This window comes from Neolamprologus multifasciatus, chromosome 7 (genome assembly GCF_963576455.1).
Source record: "Neolamprologus multifasciatus chromosome 7, fNeoMul1.2, whole genome shotgun sequence".
Taxonomy (NCBI): Eukaryota; Metazoa; Chordata; class Actinopteri; order Cichliformes; family Cichlidae; genus Neolamprologus; species Neolamprologus multifasciatus.
The window spans coordinates 33707232-33728805 of record NC_140445.1 but is presented as its reverse complement, the minus strand read 5'-3'; the positions used below and the strand labels follow the sequence as shown (position 1 = coordinate 33728805).

At 39.2% G+C, this 21574-nt stretch overlaps 1 protein-coding gene across 5 annotated transcripts in view; it reads left to right on the top strand.

The window, feature by feature from the left end:
• The window catches only part of whrna (whirlin a), a 241723-nt gene that overhangs the window by 42224 nt on the left and 177925 nt on the right, over positions 1–21574 (top strand). The window lies entirely within an intron of this gene.

Below are 21574 nucleotides of genomic sequence, written 5' to 3'. Positions count from 1 at the left end.
CCTCAAGTTGTGAAACAATTTTGTTGTTTCAACCATTAGCTTGAACAGTTTTCTTTCATATTTTGCAGACCACCATGCTTTGTTGGAGGTCTTACCTCTTCCAGTCAGCTAGTTTGCTTTTTTGAAACTAAATCATCAGAGGTTGACATGCTGATAGGTTTGGGCTTGCGTCGTTGTTGTGTACCAGTGAACATAAACACATGCTGCTAGATCATTGATAATGTCAGTTGACACTTTTTTTTTAAATCACATAAAAATTGTACTGGTATTATTGTGAATGGTATGATTACAGCCGTGCTCTTAATGGGATACAAAAAGAGAAGCTTTATCATCTTTGTTTCATTGCAGTATGTAAGATACTCAGCAGCTCATTTCCCCTTTCTCCTGAAACAGGAAAAACACTTGTTAAAAACCTTCTGAATATTTGTCTGTAGTCTTGTGAACATTGTTTTAACAGAAGGCCAAAACCTTTTTTCATATACCAATGAGAAGAAAAGGAGTTTAACCTGATTAATTACAGGCTGGCTTTTTGCTGAATGTCATCCATCTAAATGCTAACATGTTGGGACGTATGCATCTCCTATTTCCAGAAGTGGCATCCTCCCATCTGAACTGTTGATCTACAAAATGATGGCACAATAATGGCGACTATTGCTGAAAAGACCCTACATCTTCAAAGAGCTGAGAAAACATTACTCAAAAAGATTAGATAGCCGCTAAACGAGACAAATGTATGAAGTAGTTGTCACTATTACCCGTATCACTCGTTCAAATTAAATTCAATGCTGCATGTAAATGCCAGGTCACATTAAATCTTATCTCATGTAAACAGTTGGTCTCAAATCTACAGTCGGAAGGATTTCAGTCTGAATGAAGAAAAATGTGTGCGTGCAGGCAAGACAAACCTATAGATATCAAAGAGTGTTCCTGACTACACTACACTTCTCTTTTGCTGAAGCCAGAAAGCTTGTTGTATCTACCTTTAGTCATTTCATACAGAATAACAAGGTGTGTGTGTGTGTGTGTGTGTGTGTGTGTGTGTGTGTGTGTGTGTGTGTGTGTGTGTGTGTGTGTGAGCCTAACATGGCAAGGAGCCCAGGTTGTAATGCAGGCCTTACCCTCAGCTTGTCACCCCATTAACCTCAAGTGTGTGTGAGTGCTGTCAAGCTTAGTCAGCAAGGTGGAATGCACTCGGACGTCCGCAGATGTGTGTTTTTGCTGATTTTGTACTGTAAGTGTGCGTGTGTTTGTGTGTTTACGTGCATACATGAGAAGAGAGGAGGGGAGTCAAGTTCAGGTTCAGGACAGGTCAAGTTTTGGGGAGATGTAACAGTCTCTCTGGTGCCTCTGTCTGTACCGGGTGAGTACTCTTATACTTTATTACCTTCCCTCTCCAAGCCCAAGGCTATCAGCACCCACAGAGTTATTACACCTTATCCAGGCAAGCGCACACATGACATTACACTTAGAATATACTCTCACCACAGGCAATACACAGTGTTGTGAAACAGCACCCTTGTGCAGAGTCCCCAAGATCTGAATTGAATAAATAATAATCCTTGTCGCGTCTTAGTGGGACATTTTCTCATTTGGGTCTTATGCATTCAGTCAGAGCGTTATGAAAGCAGCTGGATATCTGCTTTGCCTGTGGTTTTAATACATCAATTCTTGATATTGTGCTTTGACCTCCGCCGTCTGCCATTAGCAGTGTTGAGACTAACGCGTTATTAAGTAACGCGTTACAGTAACTACGTTATTATTGCGGTAACGCGCACGGTAACTAGTTATTATGCCAAAACCAGGAACGCGTTACTCGTTACTGGGATTTAGATAGGCTCGTCATTCGTTACTTCGTGTGGTGGCTATCGCGGAGCTTCCACAGATTCAATAACATTAGCAAGTGGTGGAAGCAGCAGGTGGATGAGGGAAAAGGGAGGCAAGAGGAGAGACCCGAAGCGGCCGCTGGTCCGAGAGTGTCAGGTGAACTGAACTTCAGGTAAGAAGTTATGACCTGCAGTCCATCTGGGTCAGATATGAACCAAGTTTAGGTGGAGTTTATTTTCGTTATGCTGACTTTTTCGTACTGCGTGCTAGCTAGCATGACGGAGTTTCTATACAGCTGGGTGGGTGAGCTGAAAAGGAACACAGTTTGTCCCGGACTTCAGCTACAATGAAAAAGACACAAAGTTGGAGTTATTCTGTGTTTACGCTGCACAGCTGCCTCTTCTTCTCTCATCCTCTCACCCCCCCTCTCCTGTTTCTACTTCAATCATGAAACTGATCAATGATCAGCTGATCGGCTTTTCTCTCTTGTTTATTTATCGCCCACTTTGCGCCAGAAAGAGGAAACCAGCGGATGTCACGGTAAACAACAGCAGCACTTTTAAGCTTGATCAGCTGTTGTTAGAATTTATTTAATATTAATTAAGTATCAGCTGATGTTTGCTGGAGCCACAGCTGTAAACCTGCTGGTCATGATATCGGTTTGAATATGTGGTGAGAGGGAAACATGAAGATGAAACCAGGAGATGACAGCTGGTAACTGTGCAGGGGCGGGTCTAGCAAAGTGTTGCCAGGGTTCCATGTAGGGCATTAAAAGGGAAAGGGGGGCACAAGGAAATACTTTTCTTATTCTCATTTAAAATGTCTCACTTTTAAAAAAAAATAATTATCTGAGTCTTACAACAAACGTTGATAGATTGATACATATATACCATCAGAACAGTGTACATCACTGTCACAACAGTGTTTATTTTCATTCAAAGGCTTTATGATTTTTCCTATAATGGTGGGCCGGTCTCTAGCCAAAATGCCCGGGACGATTTGTTTTGTCCCAGTCCAGCCCTGTATGCAGCTCATCTGCAGTCTGGTGTTGCCTACATCTTCATATTCAGAAGGCAGAATTTCCGAGTTCTGAGTACAATCGAGAACACCATGACTGCAGTTTTTGTGTTGGATGTAAAAAGCAGGCTAGGATAGACTCAGGCGTGGGATTTCTCTCGTGGAAATGTGCACATTATTTTTTCCTTTCTATTGGTAGGTGGCACAGTGCACTTGTGGCAAGTAAGCAAGCTAGAAGACTGGCAATCTTGCTGGGTATCCAGTTACGGAAGCAACACATTAACAAGAGAATTCTGAGTAAAACCAAAGTTACTTTCCCTAGTAACTAGTTACTCTGAAAGTAACGAGTAACTTGAAGTAACTGAGTTACTTTTGATAGAAGTAACTAGTAATGTAACTAAGTTACTAATTTAAAGTAACTTACCCAACACTGGCCATTAGTGCTTGCTTGTCTGGAGAGCCCATCACACCATAAGAGGCCAGGGCCTTCTGTCAGCTCTCGTTCTCTGTATGAGCAGGAGAAGAGGTTTCATGGGAGCAATTGCTCTCAGAGCCTCTGATAATAGCTCAGTGGACCTCTGATCACTGGCTCCCTCAGTGGAGCAATTACACTATTCACCACCTATTATACCCTTTCTGACTTGTATAAATGGCGGTCTTACACATACATTTGGGCACCCACTTTGATGTTTGCCCTCACACACACTGAAAGCTGGTCCAATCAAAATGTTATCCAAAACACAGGTCATCTTCTTCTCTTTCAGTTACTCCTCTTTACAACTTTCAGGATTCATCCAGATAAACTGTTATTCATAGTCTGAAACCAAGAAACAAAGTACCCGTTTCTGCCTTTGACAGCAGTGATATAAAGAAATGTTTTGCTGCTGCCTTGCGCTAAATACATCAGAATGAAGTATACTAACAATAATTGTAGTGATAATTGTTAAATAACTTAGTGTTTCAAAGAACAAACTACAAAGTGCTTTGTAGGATGACGTCTGTACCAATAATACAAAGTGTGAAATGAAATAGCACCTAATAAAGGATAGAAAAGATTACCCCTACTACACATGAAGTATTGTTCAATAATCACTGTGCAAACCTAAAATGCTGAAAAACAAAAAAGGGGCAGTGTGGTCCAATCTGAGCTAATATCACTGGCTTTTGGTTTGTTAAGTGATTAATCATGATTTTCTTTTATAAAGTAAAGATTTATGTATATGTGTCTTTGTCTTATGCATATATAGATTCTATGGATATCTATGTGTGTATGTATCTATTATGCTCATACAAGCCATGGCCTGTGTCTGTGTGGCTTCTCTCTATCCACTCCGACTTCTCCCCACAGTCCCAAGGACATGTGTGCTAAGTTAATTGAATGAATGTATTTCTCTCTTTTGGGCCCTGTGATAGACTGGCAGGGTGTGCCCTGGCTATCACCCAATGTCATCTGGGATAGGTTTCTGTTGGACAAGCAGTTAAGATGGATTTATATCTAAGTCACCAAGTGACTGGATGCTGCTGTTTCTGTTTTAGGGTTGTGATTCTGAGAGAGAGATGCTGCTGACTTTTTGCATTGTTGCTGTGGTTTTCTTTTTGCCTGTGTCACAATAAGACAGCTTAAAAATGTGACGCAGGGCGACCGGTCAGCCTTGGTTGTGTGTATGCATTTGATGCTTGTGGAGCGCTAGAAGACACACACACACACACAGGTTTGAAAGACCTACTGGGAAGCGTTTGTGAGCGAGGCAGATGTGATGGTCGAAGAAACATTTAGTCACTTTGTCTAGAACAGCTCTGTAGTTTTTCTTGACTCATACCTGTTGTCTGACCCTGATTACAAACACTTACTCGTTCACTTGCTCACACACACCCACACTTCGCGCTATAAGCCTGAACAACTTCTTGACAGCTAAGAGCTTCAAAAGCACGGGGATGGATGGAAAGTGTGGAGGAAAAGGAAGGACAGAAAGATGAAAAATAGAAGGTGAATTCCTACTCATTATTGCTTTCCGGTCAGGTCTGTATGCTCTGTTGAAAATGAGAACTTGAACTTGTCTGTAAAATTTCTACATTAAAAAAAATGAAAAGATGAACTTAGCATACTGTGCAAAGGTTTTAGCCACTTTTGAATTTGTTTTGAAGGTGCTACACAAAAATCTATGTTTGGTCTTTACCAGCCTTTGCCTTTGAAACAGCACCTGTTCTTCTCCTAGCACTCAGTTATTAAGCATGTAGATAGCATCTTGGAGAACTAGCCGTACCCTGATATAATCTCAGACTGACTCCACCATGTTTAGACCAGGCCTCTCTGGGGCACATGCCATCTGTTGCATGACTCCTTGTTCAATTTTATCACTGGAGATGCTGCATGCAATGAATTGGAGACATAGCTGACAGCTCCCTGCTGGTGATGCGTATCAGATGTAAATCTAAAAGTATAAAGTGTGTAAAATCTTTATATAGTAAGAAGACAGTGGAGAGACTAAAATGATGGAACCAATTGTTTTGATAATTTGCAGGTCAAAAGATTCACCTAGGCTGGATTACTTGAAAAATTGGGTGTCTAGGTTAGATATATGACACATGCAAATTACCTGAGGAACTTACTGGAAAGTGACGGGGCTACAGGAAGTAGACCCATGAAAGCCATTTAGACAGTCACTGGTGCATTGTGCATCTTGCTTTTGAAATGTGAGACGCATGATGCATGTTTCAAATTTGAAAACCAAAAATGCTTAGAAAATTACTCAAAGTAATAATGGCACAACCAGAAATACAAGTTTGGATATCAAATATGGAAAAGGTAAACAGAGTCTTCTAGTAAAATATGTAACAGCTATCAATACACAATGAAGGCTCAAGAATAAAATTGTGAGATGTCTACTTTTCTGCTTTCAGATGCTTCGTGCGACTGTCAAGTTTCTTTTCTCTGCAATGTGTAGCAAATGCCAGAAATTCAGAGGCTGCTTTCACCTGAGAAGCAGTCCTATTCAATATACATACATATACATCAACTGCACATGCTCTTATTACAACCTATGGTTACACTTTAAAATTAGCAATCATGTCATAAAAAAGTTAAAGTAAAAAAGAAAATCGCTGGTGGGGTGATGTAGGGATGCAGGAAGCTGCTTCTTCCTTTAATTTAGCAATCTGAAAAAAGCCAACTGCAGTTGCACAATGACAAAGGGGTGGTTCAGAAAGATGGCAGGAGCTGCTGGCACTTAAACTCCTGTTCATGTGTCCCAGAAGAGCAGAAGGCTGACCTTGAGTTTTACTAGCGAATCCATGCAACATATAACCGGCTGAAACTAATTAAATATATTACTTATGTTCCTTAGAGGCTAAAAAAAAATCACATTAAATATAAGCAACGCTGATTTAAGATCAATATTATTATTATGAGTGTATGTTTAAATTCCAACACTAAATAACCAGACACACACAGACATTACTTTAGTAACCTTAAAACAGAGCTTAACAAGGTATATGTTTAACCTAACTGGACTCTCACCCAGGATACTGAGGTCAACATCGTAATATCTGTTATACTTTTTGTGGTGATTTTAGTGAATTTTTTTACTCAATTTTTGATTAGATTGAGGGAGCACAATTACCTGGTTAATTTTAGGAAAAGATTATAATTTTAGTTCACAGCAGTAAGTACATGCGTGCTGGTCTGATACTCATGAATATAGATGTTGAAGAGCAAAAAAAAAGAAAACAAAAAAAGGAAAAAAGCCTAAACTATCAAGCAAATAGTTAAATATACTTTTGGATAAACTGACTAAACTTTCAGAGATGTGTTAAAAATCGCACAGATACACAGATTTGGGAGTGTATAAATAAATAAAATAAATAAAATGGGATACAAACATAAAAACAAAAACAAAAAAAAAAGAATGTCCAAAATAGGAACAAACAGAAATCCAAGGTCCTCAAATGTAGCCAAGCAAAGCAAAGGGCACACGGGGGCAGATGCACAGACACTGTGACAGTGATTAAGGGGAAGGACCTGACTGATCGGGGAAACAGGAGGTAAATGAGACAACAGTGAAAGGAGTCAAGACAATCACACAAACAGGATGTGAAAATGGAAACAAGAAAACTACCAAAGGTGAAGTAAAAATGATCAACCCAAGAGAAGAACCCCACATGACATTAAAAAACCTAAATAAAAAAAGTTAATGAGCTAATATTTTACTTGCCAATGTTAAATATGAACTGAAACCCTAAAAACATAATAAATTCCAGGGACCCTGACACTTGCTTTACTAACAGCTTAGCTTATTTTTTAAATAGAGGAAATGTGACTGTTTTGTTTGTTTAGTTTATGCATGCATAGCGAAACTGTGAGATTTTCCAGTTTCCATTTTGTTAGATTGGTATTCATGATATTAAGTCCCATCCCATGAATACCATGAAAAAGGGCAATCTCAGGAAGCATTACTTCTAAAAAAGAAGTTTTTGCAATTTTTGCTGTTGGCCAACAAAGTTATTATACAATATTTTGCTGTAAGACTGAGCTGAAGCTGTTGAATCTCTGTTATGACACTTTAAATGCAGACAGGCTTTCTAAACTATAAAAACTGTGCAGATCTGCAGTGCTATAGAAAAACTGTTGGCATGTACCTGAGGGATATAATAAATGCAAAGCGATGCAGTCGTCAGCTTCATTATATCATAAGAGCTCCTCGTTGGCACTCAGCACCGTCGTCACCCACATCCAACACTTACTCATGGTGTCGGTCTTTGTCCCTGCTATCATGTAACAGTATCGGCGTTTTCAGCTTTCACTGACTGCTTTGCATGTGAGTCATTAGGCTGGAAGCTGTGGGTGTATTTCTGTCATGTAAGAAGGTAAAAGCAATCAAACTGCAGGGTTATGTTCGAGGACACGTTAGCAGTTTACCTAAGGACATGGCTGAATGTAACACACTGTTAAAGTCTTCAAAATATGAATACTGATCAGCTTATTCCATTTAGTATTTTAATTTATGGATTACATTCAGGACTGTAGTTTATATAGCAAGGTAGTTCTATTGCTTAGGACTGGATAGTATTTCAAAATGTGTAATGTAGTAATAATTTGAATGAGTTTATAAAGGCAACTCCTGAGGAGATGATTTCCTTGAAAAAGCAGGTTTTAGGACAGATTATTCAACAATAGATCACATTTTAGTTCTACATAATGTAATTGACTTATATGTGAACTATAAGAGTTGATTTTAATGTGCTTTTATCAGTTCTGACTCTTAATTTAGTGGAAATAAGTTTATTATGGTGTAAGATATAAACAGTTAAACTAGCTACACATTGCATGTAATGTTTGTAGTTGCTGCACTTGCTTCTACTTTTTGCTGAGTATTTTTGATTGAATTTTATGGACTCTAAGAGAAAAAGATGCATATCACTCACTGGTTTGAGTTGCGTGTTGAAGCCTCACAGCTCACAGACATATACATCTGCTGAGTGTAAAGCAGAACACTAGAACTTATTTGGGCTTTTAATGAAATGAACCAAACAGAAAGCCATGTTGTTTGTCAGATAATTGCATTAAAACGTATTAAAAGGTAGAGAAGTCCAGTTAAGTAAATTAGCAGAAATCTTCCTAGCAGGGTGTAAACAGGCTCACTGAATGGAGTGTATGATAGTTGTCTCTCTTTTGGATTTGGACTCAAATGGCTTTTTGCAGTTTGTGGAATACATTTTTTCAGTTCAAGAAATTTTAACATGTATTATACAGGGGAGTAGAGCTGGGCGATATAAGATTTTTTCATATCACGATATGTTTTTTTCATTTCAGGCGATAACGATATATATCACGATATAAGCCAAATAACTATATTTGTAAGATTTAAATGTGCCGTTGCTCACAAGTAAAATGTGAAATAATCAGCAGCTTGTTTTGATTTAAATATTTATTTCCCATAATAAATTCAACAGAGTAGATGTACTTAAGGAACATGAGACTTTTTCAGATAAATAAAGGCAAATATTGCAAACTACACAAAAGGCAGCCGCTAAAGCGTTTAAGTTTCAAAATAGAACAAACAAAACAGACTACTAAATTGTCAATTCTACTTAGAAACAAAATATTAATTCTAAAAATAAATCTTAGTTTGTTTTACAGAAGAACAGACAAAATTGACTAACTTTTGTCAATATCAAATAAACTGAGAACTAAAAGGAAATTCTCAATCTCTCCTTGTTGTATAGCTTAGCTTTTCAAACAGTTTTAACAGTTACTTTAGTCTGACAAAAGCCGAATGACAAATTAGCGCTTCCAGTCAGAGATTGAGCATGCACCGGTTTATTGTATTTCCAGACTTGCTTTCGGCACAATTTACAGTGCGTGCTACTCTGTTTTTGTCAGACTTGAAATAGCCGAAATACCTTCACACTGCGGAACTTCTATGGCTCTTCCGTTCGACAATCTCTCCGGCATTGGAACCATCATCTGTTTTCTCTTCGGTAACCTTCGGTCACGCTCTCGGTTGATTTTTCTTTAGTCGGCACACTCATTTCCTCCATTACCCGGGCGGCACGGCGGCTGGCTGCTTCCCAAACAAATACACATGTGCGGCTTGGCACTTGTGCTGTAGGTAACAAGTCACGTGACGTGCCGCTGCGGCTGTGATTGGTTCGGCTCTGCGCTACTTTAATTTGGATTGGCTGTTCTTTTTTCTTTTTTCTTTTAAGAGGACAAGAGCGGTGAGGCCTATCGCAATAGTTTAATTTTTCTATCGAGAAAAAGTTATTTCGCAATACCAATATCAACTCTCCAGTTTAAACCCTATTTTAAACAAACCAAAGCAATAACTATCAACACGGTTTGCTGTGAACTTCCAGTATTGCCAAACTTACACATCTTAGAAGAAAATCTGAATAGTGTTTTGTAATTCGCAATGTTATCGTTCTATCGCCCAGCTCTACAGGGGAGGTATTCCAGCCACAGTTTCCAGTTATCCATCTCACTTAGACCCCAGTCAAACAAGCCTAGAGACTGGTTGACAACCACTGTACTACACATTTTTCAACTGCAGGTTGCCAGGCTGTCACCGACACACTTTTTTGACCAAGCTCTTGTGCAGACATGCTGTTTTTGAAGCATTGCCGGTGTGGGCCAATAATGATACAACTAGTTTGCTGGTCATTGTTTGTGCTTCATATAATGCGAAACAGAACAGACTTGTCACTGCAGCAAAACTAAATAAAAAAGACTTCCTATACATCTGAATTTCAGTATACTTCAGGAAGTAGGTTCTGAAACTGGAGAAAGCCAATTTAGGTGGATGACTGATTGCTCTCAATGTTGCCTTCTTCCAGCTGAGTGGCCTACCTACTCTGATGTCAAAGTGTGTGTGTCCTCTAAGTGCTTTTGGTTCAAGGGTCACTCAAAGTTAAGCGGTGCAGCATAAAAGACCCGTGGAAAGTACAAGACCTTCTTTTCTCTGACTTCCTGCTTCACACATACTCTGCAGCTGGTCATCTGAGTGAGGCACATGGAGAGTGAACAGGAATGTGTAAGTGTTAGAGACGAAGGACTGTACACATCATAGTGTGTTTTGGATAGAGGCAGTAAGAGGGTGTTTTGGAAATGACAGCCTACACATCTGTCCGACTTTGTTTCTCCATAGGGCCCGCTGTGATAAAAAGCTGGAGGACTTTTAGCTTAATTAAACTGGATTAGAAACAAACCAGTGAACCGGCTGTCCCTTATTTCTCTACTCCTGCAGTCTCCCTTAGTCATACATCTACCTACGTTTTTGTGAGTTCTTCTTCACCTCATTACAGCATTTTAATGCTACTCAAGCTGCTGGATGCTGATAGATCCTTACTTTTATGAGATCCCCTCTCTAGACTTACTTCTTGTGCCAATTTTGGCTCTGTGATTTGAGACTTAAATATTGATAACAGGGGATTTATTCTCTGTCTTACGATAACTTAGATCATCTCTAAGCTAAATATAAAACCCCTTACCCTTTGCTCATCTTTACAAATGGTAAATGGACTGATTCTTATATAGCGCTTTTCTACTCTCCCGGAGTACTCAAAGCGCTCTATACAACACGCCACATTCACCCAGTCACACCCATTCTCACAAGCACTTTATCTATACTTAGTGCGATCTAACTACATTCACACACATTCATACTCCGATGGACACATCGGAGAGCAACTTGGGGTTAGTATCTTGCCCAAGGATACTTGGCACGCAGACTGGAGGAGCCTGGGATCGAACCTCCAACCTTCCGATCAGTAGGTGACCTGCTCTACCTCCTGAGCTACAGCCACCCTATAAACAACAATATACAACAACAAACAGCCTTTTGAAGATCTGTTCTCAAAGTGAGTACTAGTCAGATTGTCCTCACTCTTCAGAAATGTCCTCATTCCAGAGGCATAAAACTCAGATTGGTCCTCACAGAGATAGATGCACAAATACAAACACAAACACACATATCAGTACCAGCCAGCAGCTAATCAGCTTAGCTCTTGAAAAACTGGCTGGAAGCAGCTCAATCTGGAACAGATTTTAATTCTTGTTTGTGCGATCATATCAGTGGGTGAAGATGTAATTTTTTCCATGTTCATAGGATCTCTCTCTGCTTTCATAATAATGATAAATCAGAGATGAATAACTTTATAGCAGGATTTGGCTTTTTCTCCCCTCAGGGCTCGTGGTTGTCATTATCTTCAGATTGTAAACAAACAGAGAGTGAGATTAACAACATAAGTTTTTAATTCCCCATCGAACAAGCACATGCATATGCTCATTCACTTGATGGCTTAATGAAATGGAGAATTCCCAGAGAAATTTCAGTCAGTGCCTCCTGTCTCATCAGACAGCCTCTCTTTTGTTGGCAACCCCTTTTGTGAGGATTCTTTGCAGCATTGTCTTGTTGCATTATGTTATACTGAAAGCAAAGGGTTTCAAGGGTGCCTTGGGTGTAGTTGTTGAGTTTAGGCAGTGCACAGGCCTTGAGACTGGTCCGTGATTATCTGGCAAACACCGGATGTGAGTGAAAAATGTCCCAGACCAGTCGGTAGTTGTTCCTCAAGGTTGATGGCTGTTGCTGTGAAACTGACTGCCCCAGTCATGCAAGACTAGAGACTAGGGATGGGTACCGGTATCCGGTGCCATCATGGCACCGGTTCTGACATAAACGGTAGTAACTAGACCGAAAAGCAGCGCGCATTTCGGTGCTTTATTTCGGTGCTTTTTTTTCCTGAGCTGTGATACACTTTCTTCTTCCTTACATTTCTATTGGCGGTTGGCAAACAACTGAAAGGTGCATTACCGCCACCAACTGGTATGGAATGATACACTTTAGATTCTAGCCAATCATTTTACGTTTCGAGGATAGTAGGCGGGTCCAGGTACGTACGTTCTTTTAGAGCAGAGCTACAGATTAAAAATGCCCAAGGCAAAGCGGTCAAAAGTCTGGCTGTACTTCACAGCAAAAGATGCAAACTCAGCAGCCTGCAACAAGTGCTTTAAGCTGATACTGTCAAAGGAGGTCACACTTTAAATCCGATGAACCTAGCCCTGCCAGTGTAGCAGAAATGATGATGGCAGCAGCAGCCGTTCTTCTCTGCGTGAGTAGCTTAATGTTGTTCGTGTGTAATTTACGTTGAGTAAGCTAACCGCGTTATTAAATTAATGCATGTAACGTGAACTAGCAAACACCATCATAGCTACATGCGGCTGTCTTCTTGTTTGATGGCAGATCCCTTCACCCTGGCCAAAAAGGCTAAAATGACCGAAGAAAAAGTGGAAAACAGCTAAACATGAGAGGTTTTTGGACAAAGTTTGTGTTTTTTCCATTGTTTAAGCACTGCTTCCAGCCCAGAGTGATACCATATATGCCCTATACCTGCAGAAAAGACTAACATTGTTATCTTTTTACAAAAAAACAGCTGAACATGAGAGGTTTTTGGACCAATTTTGTGTTTTCCATTCTTTAAGCACAGGTTTGGGCACCGTTTAAGCACCGGCACCGTTTCAAAAGTACCGGTTTGGCACCGGTATCGGATAAAACCTAAACGATACCCATCCCTACTAGAGACTGATCAGTAACCTTCAACCACAGGTTGACAAGACACATTCCCTCATTGGTTGGCAAAAACCAGTTGCTTGAGGTTTCAATGAGGTGCCACCACATTGTTACAGATTGTTTTCTAGGCCTTTGAGGTCTTAGTTAACAATGTTGGTGGTGCATCTTTGAACTTGAACAAATGTGTTGAGTCAATGTTCTCCCTCATAAAACATTTACAGGGCTGATTTTTATTTTTTCAAAACATTTTGCATTATGCATCATTTACACTCATCTCCGCTTGATATATCTGTCCTCTGTTGCCTCAGCATTTCTGTCAACTATGAGGAATTATTTCACTCCATAGATAATGAGTCCTATTTCCCTCGGCAATCGGTAGAGACTAAACACAGACAACAAATATTGGACAATATTAGACTCACCAGACAGATCGTCTTCCTTGTTGGTTGTGTAGAGGAGCATCTCTGGATCTTTAAATCTGACTCCATTAAGTTGGTTGATTCTTCTAGAGTCTTGAGATGAAACGGTAGTTTCTCGGCTAAAAAAAACAAGGACTTCTAATAAGTGACGTCACTTGAAACTGTGTACCAGGACAGGCGCATTTTAAACATCCATTGGTTGCTTTTTTTTAAGCGTCCCTGAGGCACAGTTCAGAATGACAAATGGAAAAATGTGCTGAGCTGTGTTTATGTTTGTGCCACTCTCTCAAAACTATGGCAAAACGCAATATGTTGACATGGCTATGCATCAGTGTTTACTTAATGATGTGAGGCTGTGTTGGTCTATAGTGATTGATTAAGGGTACAGGTTAGAGAGGAAGCAGCGACAGACTGAAGACTGAAGTAAATGTCCTTAATCAGATATCTGCATATGCAGAATTGATAGAAAAGGCACCATACCATGACTAGCTTTTTTATTAGCTTTTTAATTTAAGTGCTACTGGTAGATATTATCCAGATATCCTGGCTATACTGGAAGCGGTGAAAAAATAGCTTTTTCCTCTTGTGGGCAATCAGCAAAGTAGCCTATGGGGAGCCAATTGACAGCCCTGAATCTAAATATTCAAGGCTTAATAGAAAATTGTTAAAATTAGAATTCTACTGAAGTTGTTACTTTATGAAAGAGATACTGTCACCCCAACAATGCACTCTAATTTAAATTTTTTACTATAAGACGTTAATTTTTGGTTCCTTTCAGTTTAATTGTCCTATCATTTTTAAACATAACAATTTTGTTTATGCATTGGCTGATTTGCTAATGTTTTGCAAATCAGCTCCTTTAGCAAACCCACTGTGTCTTGAGCGGTATATTTGAGTGGAACAGTGTGTCTGATGTCGTTACAGCCTTCACAAGCTCAACAGAAAACTTGGCACAAATGACTGCAATTATGTTGGATCTGTCCTTTTTATAATGCTCTCTTCCCCCTTTGACTTTTCATCAGAGTCCCTCTTTACTTGCACAGACTGAAACATAGTCACTCACAGTCCTGAGTTGTACCACTTCGCTGGATCTGTCTGACAAATATGGAACATGATATTGTCGAAAAATTGTGTTTCATCAATCAGAGTGCAACTGTTTTCTCCTGACAGCAACAGTGACGTGGTCTCTGCTCTTGTGAATAAAATCCCGTGTGCCAGGGATGGAGGAGTAACATATGGTAGCAGACAGCAAGTGGGAGGATTTAGAACAGCTCAGTCAAAAACACTGCATTGCACTTTTTTAATCAGGGAAAAAGGTAGCCAGGCTTCTGGACACAAGATATTTCTTTCTTTTAATCTGATCCTTTTCATTTCATCAGTTTTTCTTGTTAAATGAAAAAAGAGAGGATAATTCCTTGCTTGCCAATCCACATCATACGTCATCGCCTCGTTTATTTGAGAGAGTTTTTCACAAGGTTTGTTGGGTCGTTATCGGTTTGCCCAGTGAGCCATGTGGTGTTTCTCTAAATGCACCCAGGAGAAGTAGGCCAGCCTCTGAGGCCAGCACTTGTCAATGGAGTCGATATCTGTGCCAGGGCAGAACATCACCTCATCATTGACCACCCGGTGTTGGGCCATTAGGATCCACCAGCACGGTGAGAAATGGATTTGGCTGTAGCAATGTGGGCCATAAAATCATCATCACCGCACCGCAGCGAGAGCCAATTATCAATATAGGCACTCACGTGTGCAGAGATCATGAAAAGGACAAGTCCAAATACACAAACACACAGTCTCATTGTATATAAATGATCCTAAAGCTTTTTCTGTGCTGAGGGGAGTTATATTGGGCTGCTGGTGTCGTGTCAGTCAGTGGAGTGTGGTCATAGCTTAATTAGCTTTAGATAATCACTGTTCCCAAACAGGCTGAAGGAGGGGGGCAGCAGAGACAGAGAGAGAGGGAGAGGGAAACCGAGATCAATGGTCCACAAGTAATTAGATCAGATGTGCTCATGTAAAGTTAGTTTAAATGCAAATGCTGATTTGTGGGGCTGTAACCTACAATTGTTTTATATTAGTATCATTATTATGTTAGCAGAATTTATATGTGGATAGTTTAATCACAAATTCCCACAGCCCAACGTGATGCCATAGAATTGCTTCTTTGATTCAAACAGCAGCCCAGAATCAGGAGAGAGCAAATTTATTGAAAATATAAAAAAGCAACTCCTCACACATTTGATTTTATTCAACCAAACTATGTAGGCTTTTAAATTTGTAGTTAATGGTGATTTTTAACTACAAAAATCCCAGAGCAGCCAGGGGCTACAAATCAAATGCACTTGAATAACTGATCAAGTGTGAGCATTTCTATAAAAAAAAGAGGTTTTGGCAGTTTGCTGGTCTGGAACCTGCATGTGTACTTTAACACAATTCCGAGGAGGAAAACCATCAGCAGTGATCTTAAAGAAGTAATTGTTGCTGCCAATCAATCTGTGAAGGGTTATAGTACCATTTCCAAATGATTTGAAGGCCATCATGCCACAGTGAGAAAAACTATTCTCAAGTGGAAAACTTTCAAGACAGGTGCCAATCTTCCCTGGAGTAGAAGTCCTGAGAGATTCACCCAAATGCTCAGATAAAGCAAATGCTATGCTGCTTTTCTCTAAAAGAACATGGCAGCAGAGCCTAGGCTTGTAAGGGTTCATCTGAACAAACTGCAAGGCTTTTGAAACAATGTTCTTTGGACAGACAAAACCAAAGTAGAGTTGTTTGGCCATAACGCACAGTGAAATGTTTGTCAAAAAGCGAGCACACCATATCAGCACAAACACCTCGTACCAAATGTGAAGCCATCTGTTTGACAGCTAAAGCTCGGCCAGAATTACGTCATGCAATAGGACAATGATCCCCAACAACAGCAGCACATCTACGAGAAATTGGCAGAAAAAGAAAAATATCAAGATGTTGCAATGGTCCATTCACAGTTCAGATTGAAGTGCTGTAGCAAGATATTAAGATACCTGAGTTAGTTGTATTTCTGTTACTTGTCTATAAACAAATGCCTGCAAACCTCAATGAACTGAAGCAGCAATATATATATATATATATATATATATATATATATATATATATATATATATATATATATATATATATATGTGTATATATATATATATATATATATATATATATATATATATATATATATATGTGTGTATATATATATATATATATATATATATATATATGTATATGTATATATATATATATGTATATGTATATATATGTATATATATGGGATAAAAAAGCAGTTTGTGTGTTTTTCTTGCTGTTATGAAATAAATGTTTACACATCTACTTCATAGTCTGTTTCACGAGTCCCCACCTCCCCACCCAAGTGGTACCACCCTATATTTTCCCACCCTGCAGACAAGAGGCCAAGCTCTAGGGTCAGAAAACATGCTTGTATTTCCACAGAGGGTGATTCTTTTGCTGTAGATGTTTGAAAATATACCTAAAAAGTAACTTTATAATTCAATCATAAAATCTCAAAGCTCTTCACTGCTTTATTTTAATGTCAGATTTATATTTTCAAGCCCTAAATACTTGAATAATAATTCAAGTAAATGAATCCACTGGGGTTTTTTTTGTTTTTTTTAAAAAGATAGTTTTATGGCATTTCTTCCTTTGGTTTTTGGCTAAAAAAATATTCTGCTAAAACAAATTCTTCTATATTCTTCTTCATGTTATGCTTGATTGATTTTACTGCCCGAATAAGATAGCACATCAGTAACATACTGTGTAAACACCATGTCTTCCTAATGTGCTTCAGAAAGAACTCTAACTCACCAAACATTGTTCAGAGGTTTGCTTCAGGCTGACAGGGTGTCCTGCGCAACGTACTTTCTCTGTTCCAAGTTTCATTTGAGTGTGTTGCTTTTTCATCCTGACTGCTTTCCTCTGTACATCTTTGACTTGTATCATAAGGGAGGACTGTGCATTACACGTGTGTTGTGAAATCTTCTTGTAAGGCTCGTGGTAAGAGTAGTCCTCTTTTGTTTTTTTGGCCTGCTTGCCTTAACTGTTAGGGTCTATTTCAATAGGGGGATGCACACTCAAATGAAACTTGGAACAGAGAAAGTACGTTGCGCAGGACACCCTGTCAGCCTGAAGCAAACCTCTGAACAATGTTTGGTAAGTTAGAGTTCTTTCTGAAGCACATTAGGAAGACATGGTGTTTACACAGTAGTAAAAGGATGCATTGCAAAGCCCCAAACAAAAAAAAAAGTTATTTTCCTCAACTCATGAATATGTTACATTGTGATATTTTATTTCTTTATGTGGGGGAATTAATAAAAATATGAACTGGAAGATCATCAACTTGTTTTGAAAAACTTCTTTGTTCAAAAGCAATTTCTACTATAGCTTGGTGATTTTATTGACTATATAGAACAAATTAGAAGAGTCAAAGCAAAACAAATCATGAAATATCAATTTCTTGATTTGTTTTGCTTTGACTGACGCACAGTTTTTCTTTTAAATTTCAATCTCGCTCACATCAAAGACACAGTGAGTAGTTGGTTTGTTTCAAAACACAAGTTTAATCTTCACGTTTTCTTTATCCTCCCCACCTGCATACAGATGAATGTGAAGCTTGCCGCCAAACTACCGGCTGCCTCGAGATGCCTCAGAGTCAGGCTGAGTCGCAGGGCAGCATGCTGATGTGAAACACAGACTTACTGCAGAGAATGTTTTGATTTCCACCGAGCACAAGCAGAGCTCAAATCTGAAATTCACACAAGACAAAGAAATCCTCTTGTTTCAGATGACTTTGACTGCTTAGTTACACTGTTTTCAGTTTCACCGTTATGAAGAACCAAAACAGCTGAAATCAAAAACTAATAAGTTCAGGATCAGGTTAACTGTACCCATAGGGCTTTTTGAGCTGCGGTAGGTGAGTCATCTGTCCTGGTATGCACATTGTTGTTTTTCAGTTTCTATTGTTCTGTACTGTGAAACTATAAAAGTTAATCCAGAAGAAAGAAACTGAACTTACTACGGAAAGGATGGAAACTCGTCAAGGAAAAGTGAACCACCCAGCCACAATCTGGTATACAAGGACCTTCCATGTGTATGGACATGTGCAGGTATATATGTATGTATATCTATACATATGTATATTTAGTGTGTACATGTCTATAAACAGGAATAGTAGTGGTACAATAGCTATATCAAGCTATATAGTTTATGTCTTCCATATTTCCAACCATATCCATAATCACATAGGGGAGACCGGGAATATTTGTAACATTTTTGACATTTCTGTCTGTAAATTGGAGCTCTTTTAAGGTAGTGGATTCAAAATGTAATGCAAAGTATTTACATGCCTCGGCTATTAAATAGTGCAGCTATTTTCTCTGCAGCACAATTACCCATTGCATGGTATGGTCGCAAACACAAAGAGTGAAATGTTACAATTAACCCCATAGTCTGGGTTAGTTGTAACATATCCTGGGGTGAAATGTAACACAATGAAATAAGGGTACTAACAAAACATTAACATGTAATCTTTGTTTATTCAACACATGAATGCACTTAGAGCCATTTATGTAGATATGTGTTTGTGTGACAGAATGCAGAAATCTAGCTTTTGAACATATGCCAACCCCCCAAAAAAGACAAATTATGGAATTTTCTGCATCTGAATATTTCATTAATTTTGGTTGGTCTTCCTTGATTTGGCCTCATTGGCTCAGTGGGCATTATAACCTACAACGCTTGCACCAATTTTAAACATAACAATGAAGCTGAAAAAATGTAGTTGTTCACCAGCATCGCAATTCCATTACTTTTTATCATGGCTTACCTTGGTGTGGTTTGCAAAGTGCTTCAGATAGAGGAGGAAATCTGTTTCTTGCACCCATCCTGATTTATTTCCACTACCAATACTTCCTACTGGTCCATCTCTGACTCAGTGGTCTGCATAATGTATGTGTGGGAACACAAACTGTGGAGGAATTGTGTTGCCAATGGCATTAACCGCATATACAAAAGCGACCAGTGAACCTCTCTCTGCTGATGTCGTTGCCCCAACTTGTTTAATATAAGTTAAAGTAATAGTGTGGTAAGTTGTAGCATCTGCATTATTGTTACAACTAACCCAGACTGTTGCTGTTACAACTGACCCAGACTCCTATAGCCATGAACTAGCTAACATTGCAGCCAACAGCTAAAACATTAGCACTAAAGACCTACACAGAATATATCCCCATAGGCATACAAATAACATAATTTAAGTTTGATGAGTTTAACTGCAAAGCAGATAATGCTATTAGAAATTGAAATAAAGTAGAAAAACTTACTTTTTGGCATACAAATTACTTTTTTTCGTGTTAAATTGTCTGTGTTTGACAAAATGTGCTGATTTTTCACATGTGATAGCAGAACTGAATTGGGCATGAACAGGATGAGTCACATCATTTGAAACTTAGCCCTGATTGGAGAAATTGGAAGTGTTACAACTGACCCACGTTACAACTATCCCCGGTCTCCCCTACTGTCAGTGTTGGGGAGTAACGGAATACATGTACCGCCGTTACATATTTAAAATACAAAATATGAGTAACTGTATTCCGTTACAGTTACCGTTTAAAAAGGTGGTATTTAGAATACAGTTACTTTGTTAAAATAAGTGGATTACACAGCGGTACTTCCCTGTTTCATATTGTGGCGGGTCAGGACTGTTTGGGTTTTGTTTGACAGCTACGTTCTGTTGTTCCAGGTGGCAGCGTTACGGTTGCCATGGTTACAGGGTGACGCTCTCTCTCTGGGATGTTTCCTGGGTGAGAGAGGCCTTTTTTGCTGTTGTTGTGCTAAGCTAATAGGCAGAATGCTACAGGTATAGCTCTAAAGAATGTAGCATCATAGGCAGTGTAGTCCGTGCTGCAGGGAGAATGGACTGCCATACACGTTATGTGTCTGTGAGTGAGGGAGGGAGAAAAAGGAAAAGTACGAGCTGTCATCGAGCAAAAACGGGAGCTGGAAGCATGTAAATATAATAATAACCACTGCAGCCAAGAAGAGTGCCTGACGAGCCCAGTTACTCGACTGTACACCGTGTTCGTGTTTTCCTCCGAAAACAATAAGTCCCGTTGGAGCAGCCTTTCAACTCCGCTCTCTGTCTCTCGCTAGCAGAGTTGACCCAGACAACAAATTTCCCCGTTGTGGGATCAATAAAGTCTTATCTCATCTTATCTTATCTTACAAGGATGCTCGGGTCAGGTGTCCCAATAATAAGCCTGTTTGACCATTTAACATGAGCGAGTTTCTGCTTTTTACAGATAAATATCTAAACCAAGACAAAAAAGAGTTAAAAAATGAAAATAGACTCAACGAGAGCACAGTAAAATAAAATAATCATCAATTAAACTGAACACAAGTAATACTTTTTTAACATTTATTTATTCATTCAGTCATCACCAGTGTTGGGTAAGTTACTTTAAATTAGTAACTTAGTTACATTACTAGTTACTTCTATCAAAAGTAACTCAGTTACTTCAAGTTACTCGTTACTTTCAGAGTAACTAGTTACTAGGGAAAGTAACTTTGGTTTTACTCAGAATTCTCTTGTTAATGTGTTGCTTCCGTAACTGGATACCCAGCAAGATTGCCAGTCTTCTAGCTTGCTTACTTGCCACAAGTGCACTGTGCCACCTACCAATAGAAAGGAAAAAATAATGTGCACATTTCCACGAGAGAAATCCCACGCCTGAGTCTATCCTAGCCTGCTTTTTACATCCAACACAAAAACTGCAGTCATGGTGTTCTCGATTGTACTCAGAACTCGGAAATTCTGCCTTCTGAATATGAAGATGTAGGCAACACCAGACTGCAGATGAGCTGCATACAGGGCTGGACTGGGACAAAACAAATCGTCCCGGGCATTTTGGCTAGAGACCGGCCCACCATTATAGGAAAAATCATAAAGCCTTTGAATGAAAATAAACACTGTTGTGACAGTGATGTACACTGTTCTGATGGTATATATGTATCAATCTATCAACGTTTGTTGTAAGACTCAGATAATTATTTTTTTTTAAAAGTGAGACATTTTAAATGAGAATAAGAAAAGTATTTCCTTGTGCCCCCCTTTCCCTTTTAATGCCCTACATGGAACCCTGGCAACACTTTGCTAGACCCGCCCCTGCACAGTTACCAGCTGTCATCTCCTGGTTTCATCTTCATGTT